The sequence below is a fragment of the Manis pentadactyla genome, chromosome 3 (assembly GCF_030020395.1).
Source record: "Manis pentadactyla isolate mManPen7 chromosome 3, mManPen7.hap1, whole genome shotgun sequence".
Classification (NCBI taxonomy): Eukaryota; Metazoa; Chordata; class Mammalia; order Pholidota; family Manidae; genus Manis; species Manis pentadactyla.
Genome location: NC_080021.1, coordinates 50,064,635 through 50,090,767, shown reverse-complemented (window position 1 = coordinate 50,090,767; position 26,133 = coordinate 50,064,635). Strand labels below are relative to the sequence as shown.

The following is a 26,133-nucleotide window of genomic DNA, read 5'->3' as shown; positions in this document are numbered from 1 at the left end:
GGAATCACAAGGTTCCAAATTTGCCTGAACTATCACACCCTGCATGATAAGAATGAGCAGGAATGGAGTCCATGAACTTATCTAGGAGAAAAGCCAGCTCTGGGTGCCCAAGGAAGCAAGCAACAGCAGCTCCAAAGTCGAAAAGTGAAATAAGCTTTCATTGAAGAGTCTCTAGAACTGACTGTCAGAAAATAAAACCAAGCTGAGAACCAAAGTATCTATAGTTCTGGCTACAGGCTCCTTGCTCTTGTTTATATAAGTGTTTTGAACACTGTGTTGCTGCTCAAATTGTCTTTAATGTCCATAGGGAGATAGTTTTTAAGATTCTTTAAAATTGCTAAATAATTCTTGACTTTTTAAAAGTTTTATGACATTTTGGCTAATAGAACTTCAGAAATCAGCAACTCCCCTGTGAAGGTATCCATGAAACCACTTGCTGCTGCTGTGAACAGTTGTGCTGCTAAATATACAAGTAACACCAACCAATGACTCAAATTTTCATTTGATGTCTTCGTGTAAACATTGCCAGAATTTGTCTGCTTATTATCTTTTCCTGATTCCTCTTTTGACCCTTAACTACATCTGCTCCATCTTCCAATCCAAGATTAGTGGATCCTTTTCTCTGAGTTAAGACTCTATTTAACTCGCTCTGGTTGTCTTCTCATTTACCATCATGATAAAGAGCAGTCACTAGATTAAGGGGCACCATACTTCGCAATTACAACATAGGTAGGTCACCAGGATGGTTGTACAGCACAGAGAACACAATTAATGACTCTATAACATCTTACTACATTGATAGACAGTGACTGCAATGGAGGGGGTGAGGGCTTTATAATATGGGTGAATGTTGAACCACTGTTTTGTGTATGTGGAACCATCATAAAATTGTTTATCAATGATACTTTTATTAAAAAAAAGATACTAGAAATCGCAAGGTATTTTTATCGTTTTAAATCTACTGAAAGAGAAGGTATGGCAGAACTGTGCAGAGGGGAAATATTTTGTTTGCTATAGGCTAAAGTCAACTTGCAAAGTACTGGATAAAAATATAAAGTAGTCAGCAGTGACCTGATAACTAAATTTCCTGATGACGCATTAGATACCTCTCTAATTTTGTCCTTTGCTCTTGAGGATGAGGTTGTCATCAGTATTGGCTTTTGATACCTAACTGAGCTCTAAGATCCTCAGTCTGGGGTTTGTAGAGCAGCAAAGACATGAGTGATATTATTTAAGTTCCATCTCAGTGAAGGTGAGTGGCCAAGATGCCAGAAAGCTAAGCAGGACACTGGAAGTCAGTATTGGTAATCAAATGTTTTAGAATCAATAATATACCACAAATAAATAAGAATATGGCCTGAATCACAGGCAAATTACTCACTTCCATATTCTTTGATGTAGATACATAATACAAAATCATATTCACTTGTAATCTTTTTACTCATGCTTGTTGACATGTGACACATGATAGACCAAGACAGACCAAGACAGCTTCAGAAGCAGAGCTGCCCACAACTGCATCGACTGAGGTTTAAAAATCCCCTGGACAGAGGCAAACACATGTGCATAGTTAGGCACACACTACCCCAGCATATATTCATATAAACATACTACAGCTGAGCCGCTGCTAGTATTCAGAATCCCTCAGCCACATGCAAAGTCCTCTTTCTGTCATATGCACTCATCTGCAATGTAGTTGTGTAATGGAATTAATTTGTTTCTTAAGTATTTTGTCTCTTTTCACTGATTAACAGTTAAGTTCCCATAGAAAGTTATTTTGACAATCTTATCGATGAAAGAGTCCCAAGAAAAATTAAAATAAAAACTGAAGCACACTTCAAGTTGCTAAGTGCAAAATATTGAATCATCTTTTACTACCACTAAATGTCTAAGTTACTGTTTAGTCCTCCACTAGAACTCTTCTGAAAGCTGAATTTTCTGGAGCACTTTTAGTACAAAGTAGTCATTTAAATAGTAGTATTTTCACCTTTGCCTTGGATTATGGTCTGCATAAAGTGCTTTGAAAGCTAGGAAAGACTTTTACACTAATTAAAGTACATAAACACTTCAGGCTAAGTGTAAGCATATGAAGTGGCTATTTGATTTTAGGAAGTGAGTACCTTGGAGAAATAAACACTTGTGGCATTGAATAGTATATGATTGAAAGAGTTAAGAAAAAAAGTTGACATGTAATAAAATATACATTGGAAATTTTGGCAAAGCCCATAAACATGCAGAAATAAAGATCTTCAAGTATAATAACAAAGATTATTGACATTGTTAGCTGTGACATAACAGAGTGTTTATCCAAAGGTCCTTTGTAGGGTTCATTCTAGGTTTTACTTCTCATTAAAAAATGGAATTTCATATATGTTAATTATATTATTCCCCCTGCTGTTTCTAGTTCTAATGCAAATTCATAAGGCTTGATGTCCCTTCTAAGCAATCGTGATTTCAACCTTCAGTTCACCTACTGATGTCACTATGTCACTTGAAGAGTACAAAATTAACTGCAAAATCCAAGGCACAAATATTAATTTCATATGCTATTCAACACCTACATGAGAGTTTATTTGATTATAAATTATATTCACAAAGATGTCTCTTGCATATTTTCAGATTAAGTCCCTGTTATAAACACGTCGAAGTTCATGGTTGGTAAAGCACTACATTTCAGTACAGTCAGTGGACCATAAAACTGCCATTAGACACAAATTGCTTTACACATTGATGAAAAGCACAAGAGCTGTGTCTAAAGCAAAGGTCCTACTCAGGCAGCAGTGTCCTACAGACATCAAGAGTAGCAAAGAGACTAAAAGGTCAGATAACCATCACAAAGTAAGTGAGCTTTCCATTTTGTGATCTACCAAGTTAGAAGATCCAGAAGGTAATAATTATTATATTTTTAACAAATAATGTTACTTTTTCTGGAATGGTCTTATCATCCTCCATTCTCTCCTCCTTCTAGTTGAAAACCAAAAGACTAAAATGGGTATTTCCCACACTCTCCTGCAAACCTCTGTTTCTCCTGTTTTTCCTCATATTGCTAGCATTTGTTTTCACAACATGTACTAGAGCTACCAGGTACTGTATTTTGTTATACAAAATTAAGGCTTCCTAAACTAATCCTAGCCTCCCCCAGATCAGCACAGACTCTACTACTTTGAACCTGATAATTTTATTTTTATTAGGGCAAATGTTACTTAAAGAAAAAGCATGCTGGGATCAACAAGGAATGATCTGGGAGTTACCAGGATGATTCAAATTGCACAAAAATATGTTTCCCATCCAGACATTACAGTATTTGACATTTCACTACTAGAGATGCATTCCTTTGAACTGGTTCCTTACCATCTGCTTTCAGTACTGGTAACATCACACTAATTCACCCTGAAGAGTTGAAGGGTTATGTTCCAGCAAGGACTCGCTGCTACAAATGCTTTAGTGAAGATTTTTCTTCATTACTTTTAGTAATACTATCAAGCATTTATTGATTACCTAATGCTACTAAAGTACTAGATATTTCAGAGCTCTATTATTTAATTTGTACAAGCCTATAAGACAGGTGTTATTATCACCCATATTTTACAAATGAGAGGAATTTTAGGAGGGCAGTTAAAGAGCACTGGCTTTGAAGAGAGAGACAAAGTGAGAATTTCAAATTCATTACTTACTAGCAATGTGTCCTTGGAAAATCTACAGTTCCTTCACCTGTGAAAACTTTGGCAATGGTATTTTTCTCCTGAGTTTGCTATAAAGAGCAAATAAGTGCCTGATACAGAATGAGTCTGAAATGCAGAGGCTATGTAAGGGTAGATAAGAAAACAATGATCAGAAGTCAAGCAAGCTGCCTATAATCAGCTAACAAGCTCCCCATTGTTTGGACCACCTACACTACAGTACGGTGGTTTTTGCTAAGATTATGCATGTCTTCATGCCTCTAAGTTCTTCTTCCAAAACAATTTGGATAAATAAATATAAAACAGGAAAGGAACTGTCACTACCATAATACCAGCAACAAAAACACTGCAAAATTAACTGCTCTCCCTCAGAACAGGCTGTCCTTTCCTAACCCGGATCATTAAGGTCAGCTGTGGATTCAATAACCGCAGCCTCATTTCTCTTCCTTTACTTTATGTGGATTGGTCAGCTTGTGACACTAACCCCCATCTATTAGAAGTTCTGTGAGTCACGCCAAAGCCACACTGAGTCATGTCGGTTAAACAATGATGCAGTCCTGAGACACTGGAGAGAGCAATTAAAAATGACCTCTGGTGGTAAATTAGGTATCTCCACTCCCCTAGCTCCATATCTTCAAATTAGTATTAGCAAAAAAGGTACTGCCTGATTCATGAGGAGAAAATGTAACTGTTGAGAAAGATACGATTATGGAAGTGAGGAGGAGAAATGGGAAAGGCTCTTAGCTCACACTATGGTTGGAACTGGACATAAACCTTCCATTTTGCTTTTCAGTTTGCCCAACTTAGCACTGCAGGGAGCTGTTCATTTCAAATGTGAACCTTTTAAGTGCTCATAAAAGGAGTTCCTTTCTCTCTTATTGACAATTTTTTCTCCTTTAGCCATTTATATTGCCTCCAAACCTAATCTTTGTGTCTGATATTTTGCTAGAACTATCAAAATAAACAAACATAAATTATTTTAAAAAATCTTGCTTTCTCCAACTCTCTCCTTTTATTTCTTTCAGGGACACAAAAGACAGTATATCTTCATTACCAGTTGTAGATTACTTTAACAAGATGTTTTTCCTTATAACACTAAGGCTGTATTATAAGATCCCCTAATATCAATCCTCAGGCCTAAACAAGTCTGACAATTCAGCTTCCAAAGTAAGAAAAGGAAGTAGAAATCATCAACCAGCTTTCTCTTTACTGAACGTTCTGTTTTTTGAAGATGAAAACCTTTTCCTTTGGTAGAAAATGCCAGTTGGTTCTGACAAACACTTGTGAAACTTCTGTCTTCTTGAAAATAGCAAATATCTAAAAATTCACAAAATTTTTCACAGATTATAAGAAATTAGTTGGAATAGGTGTGCTCTTAAAGGCCAAACTGATGAGCGCTACCCTGCTTTTCCAGCTGTCTCTCCAGTGTTACCATGTGGAAGTCCTGCCAAAACCTTACGCTCAACTTGTTCAAAACTGAAATCTCCACCCTATTCTCCAACTTTACTCTCACAGAAAAGGGCATCCCTAACTTGCCTTACACATGTCTTCAGTTTCTCCCTCCTCTTACCACTTACATCTAGTTCATCACCAAGTGCTGTCAGCTCTTCCTGTCAACAGCTCTTCCCTGTCTCCTCCTTTCCATTCTTACTGCATGGCCTTTACCATGTTTCAAATGAGTTTTGTAGGAACCTCATCAGTGGTCTTCTTGCCTCCTCTGATATCCTTCATACAGTCACAGTATTATCTTTCTAAAATACAGAATAGTTTTCAGCTGCCAGCAAATTGTAATCAGGACATAGCCAGGCATCCATCTTCAGCTCTGGTCCCATCTCATTCCAGTTGGCCATACACTGGATGCTCCAGCTACACTGGAAAACGTACTGTGGCCCAAATACACTTCCCACTTCCTAAACTCTCTTCCTTTGATGACGGTACTCCCTTTTCCTGGAATACCTAAGCCACCCACCTCATTAATCAGAGCACTCCTTCATTCTGGATGCCCTCCCTGACTTTTAAAGGAGAAAGTATCAAGGTGAATATTATGTTTCTTCACAGCAGCCAGTGGGATCTATTTAAAACAAAACAAATCAAATAATATCCCCTCCCTGCTTAAATCTTTAGGGGCTTCCACTAAACTCAAAATAATAATAGACATTTATTTATTTTAGTTAAAGGTTCTGCAATTTTTTTGGCTCCTATCTACATCTCCATATCTCATGGTCCCCTGCTGTGCCCTTCCTGCTCTCTATGTTCTGGCCATGCAGTGTCATGCCAGTTTTTTACTCTTCAAAACTACTAAGTTCATCCCCACTTCATCAGCTTTGCACTTTGCCCTCTGCAGAATACTTTTCCCACACATCTTAACATGACTGACTTCTTCAGGACCTCAAAGGCACTATAATTTATTTAAAGTAGCCCACACTAACTCAGAATCACACTGCACTTTTTTTCTAGCAAGCATTGCTATCAATAGCTAAAATTATCTTATGTGTATATATTTGCTTTGTAATTTTTGTTTTCTGCTTCCTTCCAACAAAATGTAATCCCCTTAAGGTTGCTTATTCTTTTGTTTACCATTACATCTTCAGCATCTAATACAGAGCCAGATACAATAAATGTTTACTAAAAGAACTAAATGAAAAACACAGCATTGATCACATTTTATCTTGCATTTCAGTAAGTTGTGTACATGTCCATCTTTCTCCCTAGATTATATCATTTTCAAGACCAGGGATGACATATTATATTTATATTTCCCCACAGCACCTAGCATATCAGATTGTCACTCTAGGTATTCAGTAAAATTTTCTGAATGGAATTGAATTGAGTAATTCTATCCTTCACTGAGCTACTTATCTCCCCAAATGTAAAGGGCATTGGCTCCAGGAAACCTTGGTCACAGCCTTAGCTCTGTCACTTATGAGCTGTGTGACCATTGTCAAGTTGCTTAATGTCTCTGAATCTCTGATTGCTCAGATGAAAAACAAGGATGATAAAAATGTCTCTGCCCAATTCACAAGGTAGTTGTGAGGATTAAATTAAATCACAAGTGTTTTTCTTGCTAATTAAACTACAAACTGTACAAGGGCAGAGAGAATAATTGCTACTTCATTGCTTCATCTATATAGAATAGCCTTATATTGTGTGCACATAGATTAATCAATAATAATCATTGAACACCTTCTATGTGACACTGTAATAGGCACCTTTCATATAACACTTTACTTAGTTTAATCCTTAAAACCACCATGTAAACTGAATATTGGTATCCCTATTTCATACAGGAGAAAAATTGACACCTAAAGTGATAAAGAAATTCATATAAGGCCATACAGTGAATCACTATCAATGCTGGGATTTGGTATCAAGCTAATGCTCACATCACTTTTTAACTACTCAAGATTCATTCCTTCCTTTAGAATTTTCCCAACTACCTTGGTTAATCCTAGTATCTGCTAGAAGCTCAAGAAATCACTGGAGGATTTTTCCTTCAATTCCTCCCACTCATGATTCCAGGACAACTGAAGAGCAAGTCCATAGCCTGAATCTGGCCATGTTCTTCCAGGACACTGAATCTGAGTGAGGGTGAAAATGAGTGAAGGAGAGGAGACATCATTCTTACCAGTGATGGTCCTGTGCAACTCCATTCTACAGGCCTTGCCTTGACAACTGGGGCCACTTCTCTATTCCAAGCCTGGTTTTCCAGTCTTCCCCTAAATACAGTGAGTTCCATGACAGCCTTCCAATAGGTTGTTTTTGTCCTTAAATTCACCAGTTTCTCTTGCTCACATAACCAGAACCCCAAATGATACCTTGTGCAAAAAGAAAAATGATGTGAATTATAATGCATTCTCAGAAAAAATCATAATAAATAAATAATAAATGTGCTAATGAATGAATATCCCTATTCATATGTAAACATGTAAAATATTAAATAATAGACTAAGTACTACATAAAAATACATCACAAAAAAGAAATGCCACAGATAGTATATTATTAATTGGTAAGTTAATAGTCCAGGCTATAAATGCTGGAGGAGATTATAGGAGGAAAAGAAACACAGCAAGTTTGCATGATCCACGGAGCCTTCAATAGCTCAATAAATACTGTAGAATGAAGTCTGGATATCATTTCCTAAGGCAAACCTGAGGAAACTAATGAACATAATTCTCTTGCCGTAGACAGAAAGGGTGGGGTGATGGAATAATTCAGTGCATTTTCATTTGAACTACTTTTCTCCAGAACTGTGAAATTCAACAAAGGCCTATTATAGGAAGACAGGCTTCTGCCACAGTGGTCTTACTGTTTTTCAGTCAACAAACCTGTATCAGGCAATGAGGGTCCCAGACACTGAATGAGGTGCTAGGAATACACAGAGGAATCAAATTCAGGCATCCAGAAGTATACCATCTAAGTGGAGAATAGACAGCAGATCAAATATTATGAAAACAATGCATAATTACACATAGATAACTGCCCAAAGACCGAGGAAATTCTCAAAAGCAACCATTACCCAACTGGGCAGGAGAGTGGGGGTTGGCAGGAAAGCCTTGTAGAGAAGAACTCCCTAGCTAGGTCTTAAAGGATAGATAAAATTGACAAAGGAAGAGGCAAAATGAAGAGCATTCTAGGAAGACAGACAAATAGAAGCAAAAACACAGAAAAGAGAAACACCAAGATATGTACAGGTGTAGTGTGAGGCAGGCAGTGACAAGAAATTAGGTCCAAGTGGAATCAGGGGACAGATCATAGAGGGGCTGGTGCGTGATGACACTGTAGACATGAGAATATAAAACCCTAGCTGAGCAGACCTGTGTTTCATGACTACCTTTGGAGGCTGGAGAGGAATCACTATCACTCAAACTACATGAACTGAAAGTGAAATGGAGTGATATCCTGGAGGATTATCAAGGAACTTTACCAGAAGAGTAAATACTTGCTGATAATACTTATCTTTATATTCTGCTAAATGAAAGACTAAAGGGTCTTCACTGTAATCTTTTAAGCCAAAGAACTCAATAATAATTACACTTTTACTCACAAATAGTTATTTAAGCTTCACAATGTATAAAAATCTGTATAAATCTGCTAGACTGTAAGCACCATCCAGGCAAAGACATTGCCTGTCTTGTAACTACCATGCCTAGTGCATATAGGTGCTCGACTAAATGTAGCCAATATATAAATGAAGGAATGCATGTTTCTTATTTTATGCTCATCCTCAATTTTATAAGGTATCTTTATTTCTATTTCATAAATAGTTAAATTATTTAGGTAATTAATAAGCTTACTGGTGAAGAAATATGTATTTAGAAAATTTATTTTTCTGGACATTGAATAAGAATAAATTATTAAAAATCTCTAAGATGAAATTTTTTTTGTATTTACAAAAGAATTTCTTGACTTTTAGGTTTATAAAAATTAGAACTACTTTCCCAGAAAGACCACAAATCTCCTACTCCAAAGATGTCTTATGCAGAGTAAGATGTTGATTTAAATAAAGACTGCTTTCTTCATAGAGGGAGATGGACACATTGAGCTTGAACAAATTATTCTATAAATTCTCTTGTAATGTAATGTTTCCTTCCTAGGGGAAAAAAAGGTATCATTCTGAAAGGCTGGTTTCTTTTGCTACAGTGACACCTACTGTTATTGCCAATATTTTGTTTTTAAGAAAGAAATATTTGGAAATAACATGTTTAAGCTTCAATAAAATATTTCAAGTTTCAATAAAAAGCTTATTGATATGAAATCTTTATTTTAGTGTTTTAACTTACGAATTATAATATTTATGAAGGTTAAAAAATTATATAATTTATACATCTCTGAAATGTGTATGGATGAAGTATCATCCAGTACATTAAGTTACTAGCTTAGCAAAATGGTTATTACCAAATCTATATATATGCATGACATATATGCATATATATATAAGGTATTTAATAGAATAATTCCCAGTGTTTTAATGTTAAGCCTAGAAAATTTCAGACATTGTATCAACTTAGTAAGCCTTTTACTTTTCAAATGCAGTATTATAATAGTACAGTGTTTAATCTAAGGTGTTCAAAACAATCTTAAAATGCACATTTTGAATAGTATTAAAGATAGCTTATGTACTCATTTATGTTTACCTTATATTTAACATCTAATTCTAAATTATTTTCTCTTTTTTTAAAGACTAGGAAAGGCCCCAAGAAGACACTGGGCCCGTTTCTCAGAGTCCAAGAAACTTACAATTAAATTCACCTCAGGAATGTAAGTAGCTCTTCTTTTTCCAGAGCTCCTGAAAATGGAAAATTGATATCTCCCTCACATTGTAAATATCATCATTTTAGATATCTTTGTGTTTCCATTTTGGTGGAATAAATACAAATCTACCTAAAGCTGTCTAGGTTAGGACTGAGCTAACATTAGTAGCTAAAGTTTACTGACAACTTACTATGCAACCAGGCCATGCTAACTGCTTTACAGGTGTTACCTTGCTTAATGCTCACAAGAGTCCTACGTCTGCATATTGTAAACAAGGAAACTGAGGTACCAAGATATCAAGTAACTTGTTCAAGATGGGACACCTAGTAACTGGCAGATGGAACTACTAAGCCCAGGGCAGTCAGAGTCCAGAGTCCAGAGCCCAACCTACACATATTTTGATACATGAAAAACAGCATGCAACTTAGAGGAGAAGGGCAAGTTTCAGGAAAGGCAAAGTCATGTGTAAGGGAAAAGTCCTCAGCATACCTATACTCTCCCTCCACAAATATATCTACGCTCTCCCTCTGTAATCCTTGTCCAAATACTCCCAATAGAACATAACCAAGCGGGGAAAACTCAGCATAAATGATAAATGCCGTATGACTGAGCAACGGCATTGTTTGTTTGTTTGTTTGAAAAACATAGCATGATTGTTACTTGAAAAATGACATGCTTTTTAGAAAATTTATACACATACAAAAATGAAAACAACACAGAAATAAACCATTGTATAGAAACAATGAAGCAAAAAAACAGTTGTCATGATGATCATCACAGTATGCCACCAACTGTAAATAACATAACATAGTTAAGAGTGGGCTGTAAAGATCAACAAATCCAAGCATTATTGAAACTAAAATGGAAAAGGAACCTCAGAATTAGAGATCTTTCCTAGTATGTCAGGAATGAAATATTAGAAGACCTGAGAAGACCAACTTCATAGCTGTTGGCATTCTTATTCATTTGAAGGAATTTTGTTGATACATACATATTTATAGAGATAGCAATAAATACATATGATGAGATTTATACAGATATGGATATCTGTATCTGAGCTCAGTCTTCCTGCCTGGTCTCCCATATTATCACAAACCTACAATAATAAGAAAAAAAATTCAACCAATATGCACATTTTGAAGAGAACAATAAGCAGGCACTAAAAAGGACAGAAAGAAATACAGTAACAGGGAGAAATGCAAATAAATTGTCAGGATACTCTCACATAGGAAAAAGTAATTAAGAATATCAGAGGAGTTTTATATAGTAAAAAATGGAATTTGGGAAGGACTGACAACTTCCAACTTGGATCATTACAGAGGACTCCAAAATATATAAATAATATGAACTGGATTTTTTGTATTATTAGTAGCATTTATAGAGGCAAAGAAGAATAGGGAAAACATTCTGGACAAGGGAAAGAGTCAAGTATGGAAACCAAAGTGTGAAGTCCAGACAGTTCAACGTGCATTCAGAAACAGTATGTGTATTAGTTTGCCTAAAGAACAGGGATCTGAGAGAGGCTAGGTTCAGTGTCAGAAATGGTAAATTCATAACTTACCATGAAGTGTGCTGGCTGCCATACTAAAAAGTTGGGGAAGAGTTTGATCACAGGATGACATTATGAAAACAGTAGTTTAGGAATAGTGTTGGTAGAAATGTGAAAGATGAACCAAGAAGGATAGAGAAAGATGACCAGTAGAAGACTGCTGCATCAGCCCAGGTATGAAATTGTAAGAGTCTGAGTTACACTGGCCATGCTAGAGGTGGTGACAAAGAAACATGGATGTGAGGCATGTTGCCAAGATAAATTTAAAGGATTTCACAAATAATAAGGATCCTGGTGTTTGGCTTTAGTGTGGATGGAGTCTACTACAAAGAGCAAGAAGAAAACAAAACAGAACAATGACTTTGATGGAACAGTGTCCCACAGCCTCAAGCTTTCAGAATGGCACCCATCAGGTAGTGGGTGAGTACCTCTAGAAGAGGAAGAGAATAACAGCAAAATTGTTAAGAACAGAAGAGCTATAAATTACTCAGAATGTGCAATGATTGGCTGATTTGTTACACAGAATGAAGAGACATTCTCTAAATAGTTAGTAATGACTATAAGAGCCAAGCCAATTTGTGCAAAATCCAAGCTGTCTGGACCAAGCAACAAAAAAAGATATAGGAAAGAGAAGAAATAAGAAAACTAAGTGAATGGCAAGCATCCAAGTAGACAAGTAAAAGAAGTGGCAGGGGAGAAGAGAGGCATTAGAAGTGACAAACAGCTACCACCTTGACAAAAGGGAAGAATAGAGTTACCAATGGAGACAGAGGTGCCAATACAGCTCTGGAGTCTAGCATGACTACAAAATTAAATGTTCGTCATTTGATCGCCATTACAGTGACTGTTTGCAGAACAAAATATAAAAACCCATGTAGTCACCAGTCCAGATTTACTTATGAAGGCAACAGATAGAATGCAGGTTTTGACATTTAGGAAGGGGGAAAGGGGAGAAATTCAATGAAAAGAGAAACCCCGTAAATCATCTTCCAAGGCCCTTGCTGTCCATCTTATGGAAACATTCTTCCCTGGGATCTTCTCATAGCTCACAGCTTCCCTTCGTTCAGTCCCTGAAAAAATGTCACCTCCCTGACACCACTAGCAAATTAACCACTCACTCAGTCCAGTCCCTCTTGAATTCTCTACTATGTTTTGTTTCTTAATAAAACTTACTGCTGTCAGAAATCATACTTTTATTTTTGAATATTTTATTTTCTGCCTTGATCTACAATAGAGACCCCATAAGGGCAGGCATGTCATTTTTCTTGTTCATCACTGTATTCTATGGCTTTAAAAAGTACCTAAATATTTGTTGAATAAATGGATGACCATATTTTCACAATGATGTTCTAATTTATACAAACCTGGGTGTAATTCTGACTCAGCCATCTACAGGTTTGTAGTGGGCATGCGTTTTCTTTCTTCCCAGCATATTGTGGTGAGCCTCCCATCCCTAGCAGCAGTCCAAGTGGCTAGGAGTCTGGCCCCACCTTCTAGCGCTACGGGTGGCATTTAATACAGTTGAGTTACTCAGAGAACCCAATCACCCAGCCACGAGGTTGGTCTGTAGTTTAGCATGAATCCACATTAGGGCAATTCAGAGTCGTTCCTAGTTTTTTTTCCTAGGGCTTTCCAATCGATGTATTATTCTCTGAGATCTCTTAGATATAGAATGTAAAAAATAATAAATAAATAAACACAAAACAGAATAAAATGAACAAAACAGCAAGAGACTCATAGACACTGAGAAATGACTGGTGGTCACCATGGGGGAGGGGCTGGGATGGTTGTGTGAAATAGGCGAAGGAGATAAAGACACAAAATCTCATTCATAACATAAATTAGTCATGGGAATGAAAGTACAGCATAGAGAATACAGTCAATAGTTCTGTAACATCTTTCTATGTTGACAGTAACTACACTAGTTGGGGTGAGGATTTAATAATGTGTGTAGCTGTTGAACCACTGTGTCGTATACTTGAAACCAACATAATATTGTGTACCAATTATCTGTCAGTAAAAAAAAATCAACAAAAAATTAAAAATTAAAATTAAAAAAAGATTCAATCATACCATTGCATGTTTCAAGAGCTCTTTAGCTTTTTACAGCTGAGTATCTCAAACTGTATGAATATACCATGGTTTAAATACATAAATAGAATGTAAGCTTAGGATACCAGCAACCACTTTTGTTACCTCATGGGAAGCAGCTGCCAGGAAATAAATCCAACATAGAGGGAAAGTTGAGAAATGTGAAAAAAGAGACAAAATTCTAATGACATGGTTTAAATCCCTGGATCCAAAGATGCCTGAAATTTTACCTTTTCTCCTTTCCAGGAACATGAAACAGTCGAAACTCTTACTTATGCTAGTTTGAGTTGGATTACTCACACTTGCAATACAGAGTCCTGACTAGTGAAAATTGTGAGAATTTGGGCAAGTCTCATTTAAGTTATTTGTGAAACAGTGATAATAACACCTACTGAGTGTGAAGAAAATCAATAATAGTTTAAATTCTAAAAAACAATTAACAGTAAAAGCAAAGTACCTCACACATAGTAGATAATAAATGGGAAAAGCAGCTCATGAATTGTTTATAGAAGCCATATAACCAAAAGCAACAGCACAGAGCTCACAATGTGTAGGACATAATTGCTAATATTCAAAATAAGCAATGGAAAAATCATTATATCAGATCTGCCCATAAGAGAGAGGGCTGATGAGCTAGATTTGGCAATCAGCACATAAGAAATCTAAAACAAGCATCTCACCAGAAAGAAGAAAGATCATAGACTGATGTAAATGGGAAGAAAAAACAAGGTCAATACTATCCATCAGATCAGCAATTTAGGGACACTGAAATGATAAGAAATTAGAAATCAGGTTCGAAACACTAGAGACCAAAAAATAAAAGCATTGACGTATGAGTGAGTGAGGGGCAACTGCAATAATACTGCAACCATTTGTGCTGACCCTCTCATGAGAACGTGGCCTGATTCACTGGACCAATGTTACAGCTTTAAAACATCAGAAACTTTCATGTACTGTATCCTGAATTAATTTACCCAGTTAATAAATCAAAGCAAGGTACAAATGTTCTCTTGAAATGTGCATTCCTTTCTTTGTCAAGCTAACAACAAAGCTTTAGGAAGTTATCCTCACTCTGAAAGAAAAAATGAGTATCCATACATGACTTGAGAAGAGCTAGCCCTAGAACTATTTAATGCACCCACACAGTGCAATCTTCTACATTACTTGACATCAAAAGGGCAGTAGGTCACAGTATTTGTCATTTTTTAATCAACTAAATATTGTTCAGTACTACTGTACCAAGTAACTATATGAGAGTTCTCAGTGAGAAGATTAATGTATTCCCCTATTATGTATTCAAAGTTAACTGAAAATAAATATAAATGTATATATGAGCAAATGCAATTTATCGACAAGTGTTTTCTGATGAGTGAATTGGTATTCTGAAATAAGACTCATCAGAGAAGACTAACAACAGGAGCTTGAGAGTCAGAAAATTTTGAAGCCAAAGATGTAGAGAGTTTCCCAGTGAATTCAGATTGAACCAAAACTTCACTCAACCTCTAAAATGCAGCCCAAATGCCACTTCCTCCAGGAGGCCTGCACATTTCCTGAGAAAAGCTGATTTCCTTCTCAACCATGTTTTTTCACATGTCTATTCTAGCATCATCCACTATAACTTCTTTGTTTACTTTTGTTTTCCCATCTATCTCCAGTACTCCAATCCCCAAATTTTGACCCTCTTAAGAGCACATCCTGTAAATTTGGAATCTAATACAGAGCCTGGCACAGGCAGGTGAGCACTGAGGGAATGATAACCAAAAAAAATGAGCACAGCCTAATTTGAAGTGTATTACATGGCTGTTCAAATGAATCTATTTTGACAAACTTCACCATTATCCAGACAGTTGCCAGTGAATCAAGTTCACCTAGGTTTTAAAAGGATGAAAGTGAACTGATTATTCTAACATGTTAATCTTAAAATTTCTCATAACTTAGAAAATACCATCATCTCAGAGTTTCCAAAGATATTTTCTCCTTGTTACTTACACAGTGCAAGCTGATTAATAGATGAATGAAAAACATTTTTTGTGTTTTTATCATCTTTTCATATCCTTAGTGAAAGTTCATTTCAGTACTATATGCTTAGCCAAAGATAGCAAAACTATTTTGCTGCTATAATACTGAACTCATCCTGAGGAAGCTGCATTACTGTCTGTTAATACTTTTAGCATTTTCCTGCTCCCCGTTGTTACCTCATTGATTCAACTAATGGACCAGAGTGTTTTTCAAAATATGGAATGCTATTAAGCAGAGTTCTGAGGAAAGTTGAATCATCTGAAAGAATAACATAAGAGTTCTAAGCTCATTACAGTATTAAGGAAACCATGTCTAAGATACTGCTTGTTCTTAGAATTCTATTCAGAGTCAAATATTATGTAAAACTTAGGGAGAAAGTGTGACCTATTGCAGAACTGTTGATATAAAATTGTGAATGGTTAAGAGCACAGACTTTACAGTTAGTTCGCCTGAGCTTGAATCCACCACTTACAGTATGCAACCTGAACAGGTTACTTTACTCCCTAAATAGCTTCATTATCTATAAAAAAAAAAAAAAAAGAATAATAATAACACCAATCTCCAGATTAAATTAGATTTTCCATATAAAATAGATCATTCAGTACATTTTTAACTAACACATATTATATTACCCTATGATTATGAAGATCGTTTTGTTTTGAAGTTTAATCAAGCCTTTCTAAAGCATCCTGATACTTACATTGATATGATAAGGGTTAACTCCCCTTCATACCATCAATAAACCCCAAGCTAATAAAGTATATGTATGGTTCTTGAATCAGTAAAGAATAAATAACATAGAATTGGATATTAACAGATGAAAGGACACTTGCATCTATACAGAAGAGAAAAAAAAAAGGGTTTTCCAGAAGGTGAGAGAACCATGTGATAGAAGGTTCTTCAGTTCAGAAATGCAGAACACAATGCTGAATGAGCACTAACTCCAAACATTGTCCTGGCAGTTTCTTGAAAGATTAATAAATGAGAGTTTGCAAGTATGTGAACACACACACACATTTGTGCATGTAATAATTTCATCTTTTGTCACAAAGGAAATATGTAAAGCATCAATAAAGGCCCCCTAAGTAGGATTGCCAGATTTAGCAAATAAAAACATAGCACATCCAGGTGAATTTGAATTTCAGACCAGATAATTTTTTAGTTCAAGTATGTCCCATGCAGATTTCCAGGTTGGTGTCCTAGAAGGTGATGATATTCAATATATAATTATGGTTAACACTCCCCTAGAACAAGCAGTGGAAGGAATGATATACTTTGTGAAAATGCTAAATTAAATGAGACTTTCCAAGAAGAGGTCAGAAAATGTTAAGGGCAGTATCACCACAATATCCTCAGCTGAAGAGAGGTTGTATAGATATTCTTGAACCTTATTTCTAGCCTTGTGAGATGACAAGACACCACAGAACATTAAGATTTAAGTTTTTGGCACATAGAAGGCCTCGATAAATATATTTTTATTTAATAATTGGAAATAAAAGTGTCATCAGATTTTATGATTAATTCTTTTCTCAAGGTAAATGGCAGTATACTTTTCTGTTCAAATGGTACTGAAAAGTTGGCAGTTGTTAAAAAGAAAGACCCTTAAATGCACTGCCTGCTTTCATATCTATATACAAAGCTTTTAAAAATAATTCTCCTATCTATATCTAAACTTCTTTGTGCCCCTGCTATTATTGGACTAGAGTCTTTCAAAACCATTTTCCCCAGCCTTTTAATATTCTAAGTGTCTATGCAGAAGTTGAACTTATGCATTTGGAATTGAGATTAAATTCCCTGAATGTTTTTGGCATTGTTGAGTGCTGTCCTTCCCATCACTGTTCAGCACCAATGCTATTGGATTAGTAGAAAAAAAGTAAAAATATTGCAGCAACTGAATGATATGTGGGACGTGGAGCTGTAATAGTGACAGAGCTTGAAGCAGTCTTACTCGATATGACAGAGCATGTAATGCACCTGAAATTGGGCCCTGTGTAGTGACTAAGAGTTTCAATCTTCTGAGTTTTATAGAATTCTGTATTATGTTTGACAGGTCAATTTCACACCAATGGCGGGTTCTATAATGCTAACGAAGTACAGAGATGACAAAAAGTAAATAAAAAAAAGAAGAATGCAAAAAATGTATGCAAGCTTCAAGCCCATAAACCTAATCTGCTGTAGGAAATCACTGTTTTCATATTGTAATAACATTTCTGGGGTACTGCAACTGAAAAATTTGGATCTTCCCCATGCATATATCGAAAAGCTGATCAAGGGTATATAGATTAAAGATGTGAAGGAGTGAGGGTGCTGGTGGGCCTGTCTATAATCTCCCCCAGTGCATTTTTTCTTTACTCCTTGCCCTCTTCACCCCCACATCTGCTTTTAAAACCCAGGATTGTCATATTCATGCAAGAGACTTCCCCAATCAAGCTATAACATAAGACGAGCTTCTAATAAGACCAAGACAAGTCACCCATCTCCTCTGTCATTCCCCCCTTTATGATCCCCTGCACTGTTAAACTATTCCAGGGATGCTCTCCTGCCACCCCCTGGCGCCTGTAGCACAGAGAGGTCCAGCCCCCTCAGCACTACACTGTCCTCCCAAGGCTGTGCGAAAAGGTAACAGGATCAGAATCTTTCAGTCTATTCCAAGCTGCCTCTGCCTTGTTTTCTTTTCCCAACTTTCCTCTTCAGCCAAATCTACATTGGCATGATGGGTCCCCCTGCTTTTCTGGCCTCCTGATTCACAGCTGGTTTCCTTTTTCATGTGCAGCCATTTGTCAGACTGATTAATTATCTGGTAGCTGCTCATCTGACTAGGCCTCAGGGCCCTGTCTTGTGAGCTGCTCCCAGAGGCAGCCCTAGGGAGAATTTCTGTCATCTTCCAGGTCTCATCCTCCTGATTCTGGTCCCAGATGGTTGGAGGTGGACACCTGTTCTCAATTTTCTAACAATAATGACTTGTAATTAAAAAGTACCTTCATAATGAGGCTGTGTATCATGATGGACAGAGAGCAGACTTTGAAGTCAGACAATCAAGGGTTTAAAAAACTGACTCAGGTCCTCATTATCTACATGACCTTGGCTAATTTAATTAGCCTTCATTATCCTCAGTTTTTGCATCTGAAAAATGGAGGTACTGATGTTGTGCCTATGAAGTGAATATTCATAGAGTATGTATTGGAACCATGTCACCAAAACTAGGTTTTCTCCTTACAAAACATACTTCATTTTATACCTTATTATCTTTCACCTTCCTTCCAGACAGAATAAGGGGTTAGAAAGTTCCTATTGTCCACCCATTCTATTCTCTGTGCTATTTTCTACTCAGGTAAACATTTTTATTTGAAAAATTATTAAAGTGATCAATGCAACTCAATGGGGAAAAATTACTGCATTACATATCATTTCCCCAATAGGAATATTTGTGCTTATAAAATTCACTGGTCTCTTGGGCTTCCCATTTTTATATTATTATTAAATGCAATTGAAACCTACCTACCAATGAAAAAATTACTCATTATTAAAAGACAAGGACATTTGATTTAAAAAGAAGCAGACCAGTTGCTGTCTATGTGTTTATTTATGTGATCTTCTGAAGGAACTAAATCCTGATGCATTTATGGCACACTGCTCTCTCATACCTCTATTTACATCCCCTCTGTGCCACTAAAGGGGCACAGAGGTGAAGTCATTTGGTAAGTCATGCTTCCACAGAAATCCATGCCAAAAAGTACATTAACCAAAGCATGTAATGATAATACAGTGATTGGTTACACTATTCAGCTGCCAAAAAATCATCTTTTTAGTCCTTTCAAATGTTTAAGGGAAGTCTATATGTCTGAGTCCTGGCCACTTCTACCAGTAACAGATGATACCCTCAAGAATCAAGACCATGTGGCCAGGAACCATATACCACATTTCCTGCTGAGAAGTCATTCCCAGAAACACTTCTTAGAAAGTGGGTTTCTGAAAATGGAAGTAATCCAAAATATAATGCCATTGTTACTTATTGATGTTAATAACTATAATGATCATATGTACTATGCTATATTTATTTTTTCATAAATGTACTTCCATTAGCTTTCCATCCCAACCATGAGTACCTTAAAGCTAACTTGATAGGGTTATAAAAATTAGGGCAACAATAATAATAATTTCCACTATTGAACATATACTATATGCCATAATCCTTTAATCCTTACAATTATTTCTTACAAATATGGAAACTTTATTTATTTTCACTTATCTTATTTACTTACTCTTATTATTTCCTTATTTCTTATTAGTAAAGAACATGAGACTTACAGAAGCTAAGTAACTAGTCTTCATAGCTATTGCTAAAGCCAAATTCAACTTCAGGTTTTCATTCTGGAGTACATTTACTAATCAAAATGTGAATATTTCTAGTCATTTAGACAGCAAATTCATCCTCAATACCAAAGCCAGTGTCAAATCTGAAATGCTTTCAGGAGTCGGATAAATAAATGAGTTTCTGCTATTAAAATGATAGGAAATGGTGGGATCTGTTGCAGAACTGGAGAATGGTGGTCCCATCTAGATACATTCAAATTCAACATTTTTATAATACTGCAGCAATGAAACTTAACATATCTAGCAACCAGTTTCAATCCATAAACAATGTGCTTAAAACTCTCAGTTACTAGATTGATTTTAAGAAAAAGCAGTCAGAGAGTAATTTCAGAGCATTCTTGCTTTGTATAAATACTGACTTTATGACCAATGGAAATAAAGAAAACAAGAATATAGAAGAGAGTGAAATATTAACTTTCAAGGAAGAGAATATTAAAAAAGAAAATCAGTATTATTAGAAATGACTGCTATAGTTTAATTAATATAAAAATAAATAGTAACCAAGGATATTAAGGAACATTATAGAGAATAAAAGTTGATGCAAAAAAATAATAACTATTCCCTTACCTAAGAACAATCACAATGATATAAGCTGTTCAGCATATTCCCAACTACCAAAAAGGGCTTTTTTTGTGTGGCAGGAAGAGGGAAAATGCAAGATTGTAGAGGAAGCAGTTAACATGTACTAAATGCTTGCTACGTGCCACACTTGGTACTAGAGGTTTCATCCAGTCTAAGAATACCAGTAAAAGATAGGTGAATCCTAGTAAGTAGGTATAAAACCCCACAGTGTTATTTCTAGGAATTTACCCAAAGAAAACAAGAGCCCTGATTTGAAAAGATACATGTATCCCTATGTTTATTGCTGCACCATTTGCAATAGTCAAGATATGGAAGCAACCTAAGTGTCCATCATAGATGAATGGATAAAGAAGAGATGGTACATATACACAATGGAATATTAATCATCCATAAAAAATAAATAAATCCTGACATTTGCAACAACACGGATGGAGCTAGAGGGTATTATGCTTGGTGAAATAAGCCAGGTGGAGAAAGACAAATGCCATATGATATCACTTATTTGTGGAATATAAAAACAAAACAAAACAGAGGGGAAAAAACAGCAATAAACTCATAGGCACTGAGGAGTGACTAGTGATTACCAGGGGGAAGGGTTGGGGGGAAGGAGAGGGGGATAAAGGGGCACAATAATTCGTAACCACAATATAAATTGGTCACAGGGATTGCAGTACAGCATGGAGAATATAGTCAATGATTCTGTAACTTCTTTCTACATTGATGGATAGTAACTGTACTAGAGGGAGCAAGGATTTAATAATATGGGTAACTATTGAATCACTATGTTATACAATTGAAACCAATATAAGATTGTATATCAGTAATACTTAAAGAGCAACAACAAAAATCCCACAGTGTTAAAAAAGTCAAAATCATTCTTAAAAATTAGCTAATACACATAGCTAAAGAAAAACTCAGAAATTTTATTTACAGAATTTTGGATACAAAATATTTATATTAATATAATAATATGTTGAAACTGCAAGATAGTTCACAAAATATTCCATAAATCAGCAGTAATGTGTAGTTTATGAAATTTAGAAATAGTTGTCCTTTTTAACTGCTGCCTTTTAATAACAAAAATTAATAATTCAACTTTTACCAAGTATTAGCTAATAGCAGACTGACCAATATCTGCATCTTACATTACCTCTGCATAAATGACACCCTTTTTTTTTTCCTTAATAATAGAATTCAACAAAGGTCCTGGCATGTTCCCAAGATTAATGGTTGTTTGCATCATGAACATGAAAAGCAAACTAGTTCTGAATTTGCCAAACTAAAGAAAACTCTGGGAGACCACTTGGATACTGACAACAAAAAAGAGTGATAAATATTTTTTTAAAAACTGCTGTGGAAGGTACCTAGAGTCACCTGGTATAAGGTTAGCATTTTCATTGTCAACAGAGAAAGATGAACATAGTATAAAGTAGAATATTATTACAGGAAAACAGATCTATGAGATAAAATCTTCAAGGAGAGACCCTTTTTTAAAATTCTTATACCTTGTTAGACAAAAAAAAAGAGATTTTACAACAAACCCCAATACAACAAGGTAAGGAACTTAACCAGATTTTTCAAAAATTGTTTTTGCCAACATTTTTTATTATATATTTCAAAATAATGCTCTAAACTTGACTGGTGATTTAATTAGCAACTTGAGGCTAGATGCCAACAGCCAAGATGCAAGGTTTTAAAAAGCAGGCAATCCTACATAAAGTAAAGCCCTCCTTCCTTCTTTCTCCTGAACATAAACAATTTATTTTAAATTAAACAAATCAAAGCAAACCAAATAAACCTAGTCTTGAACCCTAGCTCTATCACTTGCAAACTATATGATTTCTAACCCTCTGCATTCCACGTTCCTCTTTGATAAAATGGAAATGGTCACAGTTATCTTACCCAGTCATATAGACTAATGGAGAAAACAAAACCATCTCAATTCCTGGCTTACAGTAATCAGTCAACAAATTCATGTGTGTATCATGACCCATAGAGGGTCAGACCCTATTCTGGTGCTAGGGAAATAGTGATGAATAATTCAGAAAGGGTCCCTGCCTTCATGGAATTTACATCCTAGTGGGGAAGATGGACTACAAATAAGAAAGCAAAATATAATATAATTTCAGGTAATGATAAATTATTTTAAAAAATGAAGCAACATGAAAGATGGTGGCATGAGAGGTGAAACATAGGCTTCCTCATAAAACTGGATATAATATGAAAATATAATTAATATGACTAATCCTGAAAGAGCAACAGGAAAGAGGGCTGCGCCAAACTGCACACACCTGGAGAAAAGAATGCACCTCACGAAACAGGGTAATTTACCAAAGCCGTGGCTTGGCTAGACCCAAGCCCTTTCCCCACCCCAGCTCATTGGAGGGAGGAAGAGAAATGGAGCAGGTAGGGAGTGGAGGCCTAGGACTGCTGAATACCTAACGCCACAGATCTGCTCTGGGAGCACAAACCTACATTTCCTGGTGCTTTCATGGTACTCTTGTGATTAGGGGGATGGAAAGCTAAAACAGGCAGAACACCTGGAGAGACTGAGATACCAGCCACTTGTGGAAAGCAGGGATCCATATCCAGCTGCTCTGGGACAAAAGAAAGGTGGGCAGTATGAGACACTTCCTAACAGCAAGAGGGTAGCTAAATGGGCAAGAATTGCATAGAGCTTACTGCTCAGGAGAAAGGACAAGTAGACAAAATTGTCTGGGTGCACTCTGCCCAGCAGGTTGGGAGTTTTCACAATCTTCAGGCGATCCAGCTCCCTAGCTGGCTACACAGCTCGGACCCCCTCCATGATTTCTCCCGGCGAGCCCCACCTGGCTCACAAACTGGGAAACACTACCCGGGCATTAGGCCAGCCAGAGGGAAGCCCCTGTCTCCAGCAACTACAAAAGCAAAGCATAGAGTTATACCTGTGTGCTTGGACCACTGGTTCTGGCAGTGAAGCAGGCATAGCAGCTGGGAAGAAGGAAAAATCTTTTTCCACCTCCAAGGCACAAATAATGCTCCCCTTCAATCCCCAACATTACCTCAGGGGCTAAGCACCCCCAGAGAGTAGAGCTTCTGGGCACTAGAAGGCACCATATACAAATGTAAAATGCCAAAGAAACCTGGTTCAGAATAAAATTATGAATACAACCCCTGAGAAGAATTCAAATGAAATTGACCTCATGAATCTCCCTGACAGTGATTTCAATATAAAAATTATTAACATGTTCATGGAGGTACAGAAAAATATTCAAGAACTCAGGAATGAATTCCAGTCAGAGATCCAATCATTGAAGAGCACAATGGAGGGTATTAAAAGCAGATTAGATACTGTAGAGGAGATGATAAATGAAATAGAAATTAAAGAAGAGGAATACAAAGAAGCTGAGGCACAGAGAGAAAAAAGGATCTCTAAGAATGAAAGAATATTGGGAGAACTATGTGACCAATCCAAAAGCAAGAATATTCATATTATAGGGGTACCAGAAGAAGAAGAAGAGAGAAAAGGGGTTAGAAAGTGTCTTTGAGGAGGTAACTGCTGAAAACTTCAATCTGGGCAAGGATATAGTCTCTCAGGCCGCAGAGTTGCACAGAACTCCCAACACAAGGGCCCCGAGGAAGACAAAAAGAAGACATACACTAATGAAAATGGCAAAGATCAAGGATAAGGACAGACTATAAAAGCAGCTAGAGAGAGAAATAAGATCACATTCAAAGGAAAGCCCATCAGGCCATCATCAGACTTCTCAGCAGAAATCTTACAGGCCAGAAGGGAGTGGCATGATGTATTTCATGCAATTAAGCAGAGAGCCTTGAACCAAAAATACTTTATCCGGCAAGACTGTCATTTAAATTTGAAGGAGAGATTAAGCAATTTTCAGATAAGCAAAAGCTGAGAGAATTTACCTCCCACAAACCATCTCTACAGTGTATTTTGGAGGGACTGCTATAGATGGAGACGTTCCTAAGGTTTAAGAGCTGTCACCAGAGGTAATAAAACCACAGTAAAGCAAGTAGAACAGCTAATTACAAAGCAAATGCAAAATTAAATCAACTATCCCCAAAGTTAATCAAGCTATAGACAAAGAATACAAAGTATGATACCTAATATATAAAGAATGGAGGAGGAAGAAAAAGGAGGACAGAAAAAGAACCTTTAGATTGTGTTTGTAATATTAAGTGAGTTAAGTTAGACTCTTAGATAGTAAGGAAGTTAAATTTGAAAATTTCATAACCACAAATCTAAAGCCTGCAATGGCAATAAGTACATATCTATTGATAATCACCCTAAATATAAATGGATGAAATGCACCAATCAAAAGACAGAGTCACTGAATGGACAAAAAACAAGACCAATCTATATGCTGCCTACAAGAGACTCACTTTAAACCCAAAGACATACAGAGACTAAAAGTGAAGGGATGGAAAAAGATATTTCATGCAACTAATAGGGAGAAAAAAGCAGGAGTTGCAGTACATGTAACAGACAAAATAGACTTCAAAACAAAAAAAGTCACAAGAGACAAAGAAGGGCATTACATAATGATAAAGGGATGAGTCCAACAAGAGGACATAACCATTATAAATGTCTATGCACCCAACACAGGAGCACCTACATATGTGAAACAAATACTAATAGAATTAAAAGGGTGTATGTCTGGGGAAAGGAAATCCTGGGGCAAAATACCTCTAAAAACCAAAATCAGTCAAAGGGAGAAATAAAGTTTAAAACCCGTTTATTGCTTACAAAATTGCAGTCCAGCCCATCTCTCTCTTCTGCTCAAGCAGCCACAAAACCAGCCCTCCCCCTCACCTCTCAGGTACAGATAAGCCCTCTGTTGCCCAGGTAATTATCCATTGGTATGGAGATGAATTTCTCCACCCCTGAGGAAAGATGCAAAATGCACTAAAGCCTTACTTCTTTCAACCTCTGAACACCTATTGGTATGCAAATGTACTAAAGCCAGGCAAGATATTCTGGAAATGTTACAATTTTACCCACAGTCCACCCCTCCAGAAATCTCGCCTTACAATTTACTCCATCCCCCTCTTCTGACCAATCTAGTAACATGCAATAGCAACAGCAATAAAATCTTGATAATCCTCAAGCCAGAGGATTCAGCCTGTGCAGATTAAGTAAATGTACTTTACAGCACAATCTCTCACTAAGCACAAAATACATTTCTACACTTGTTTACTCATTCCTAACAATCATGCTAGATTGCTCACAAAACTTTTACCAAACATTAGACAAAGGCAAGCCTCTCTTTAAACATTATTTTCTTGACAACAGCAACACAATCATAATTCCCAAGCCAGAGGCTTCAGCTAGGTTCAAAGTCCCCTGCAGATTAAGTCCAAAGCTTGTCCATTCCAGCCATCACGTGGCAGTTGCAGCCAGGGGGCGTATCCAGGACACAAAGACCGTAGAAGCAAATAACAGTGATTGTCAGGGGCCAATTTGCTGTTATCACAGGAATACACAGAAAGCCAGCTTCCAGACCTTTTCCCCAAGGTGCCAGAAGAGACAGCCATTGCCGATCTATATGTTGAAATGTCCAGGGCCACATCCATTTTACTCCTAA

General features: G+C 36.5%; 1 long non-coding RNA gene across 1 annotated transcript in view; it reads right to left on the bottom strand.

Annotated features, from left to right (window-relative positions):
* Window positions 1-5,641: 5,641 nt before the first annotated feature.
* LOC118935935 (uncharacterized) overlaps window positions 5,642-26,133 on the bottom strand; it is a 137,096-nt gene continuing 116,604 nt past the window's right edge. Inside the window, exons 3-4 of the long non-coding RNA XR_008996254.1 lie at window positions 7,306-7,495; window positions 5,642-5,751 (exon numbers count right to left, since the gene is read on the bottom strand). This is a non-coding gene — a long non-coding RNA (uncharacterized LOC118935935). The remainder of the gene's footprint in view (window positions 5,752-7,305; window positions 7,496-26,133) is intronic.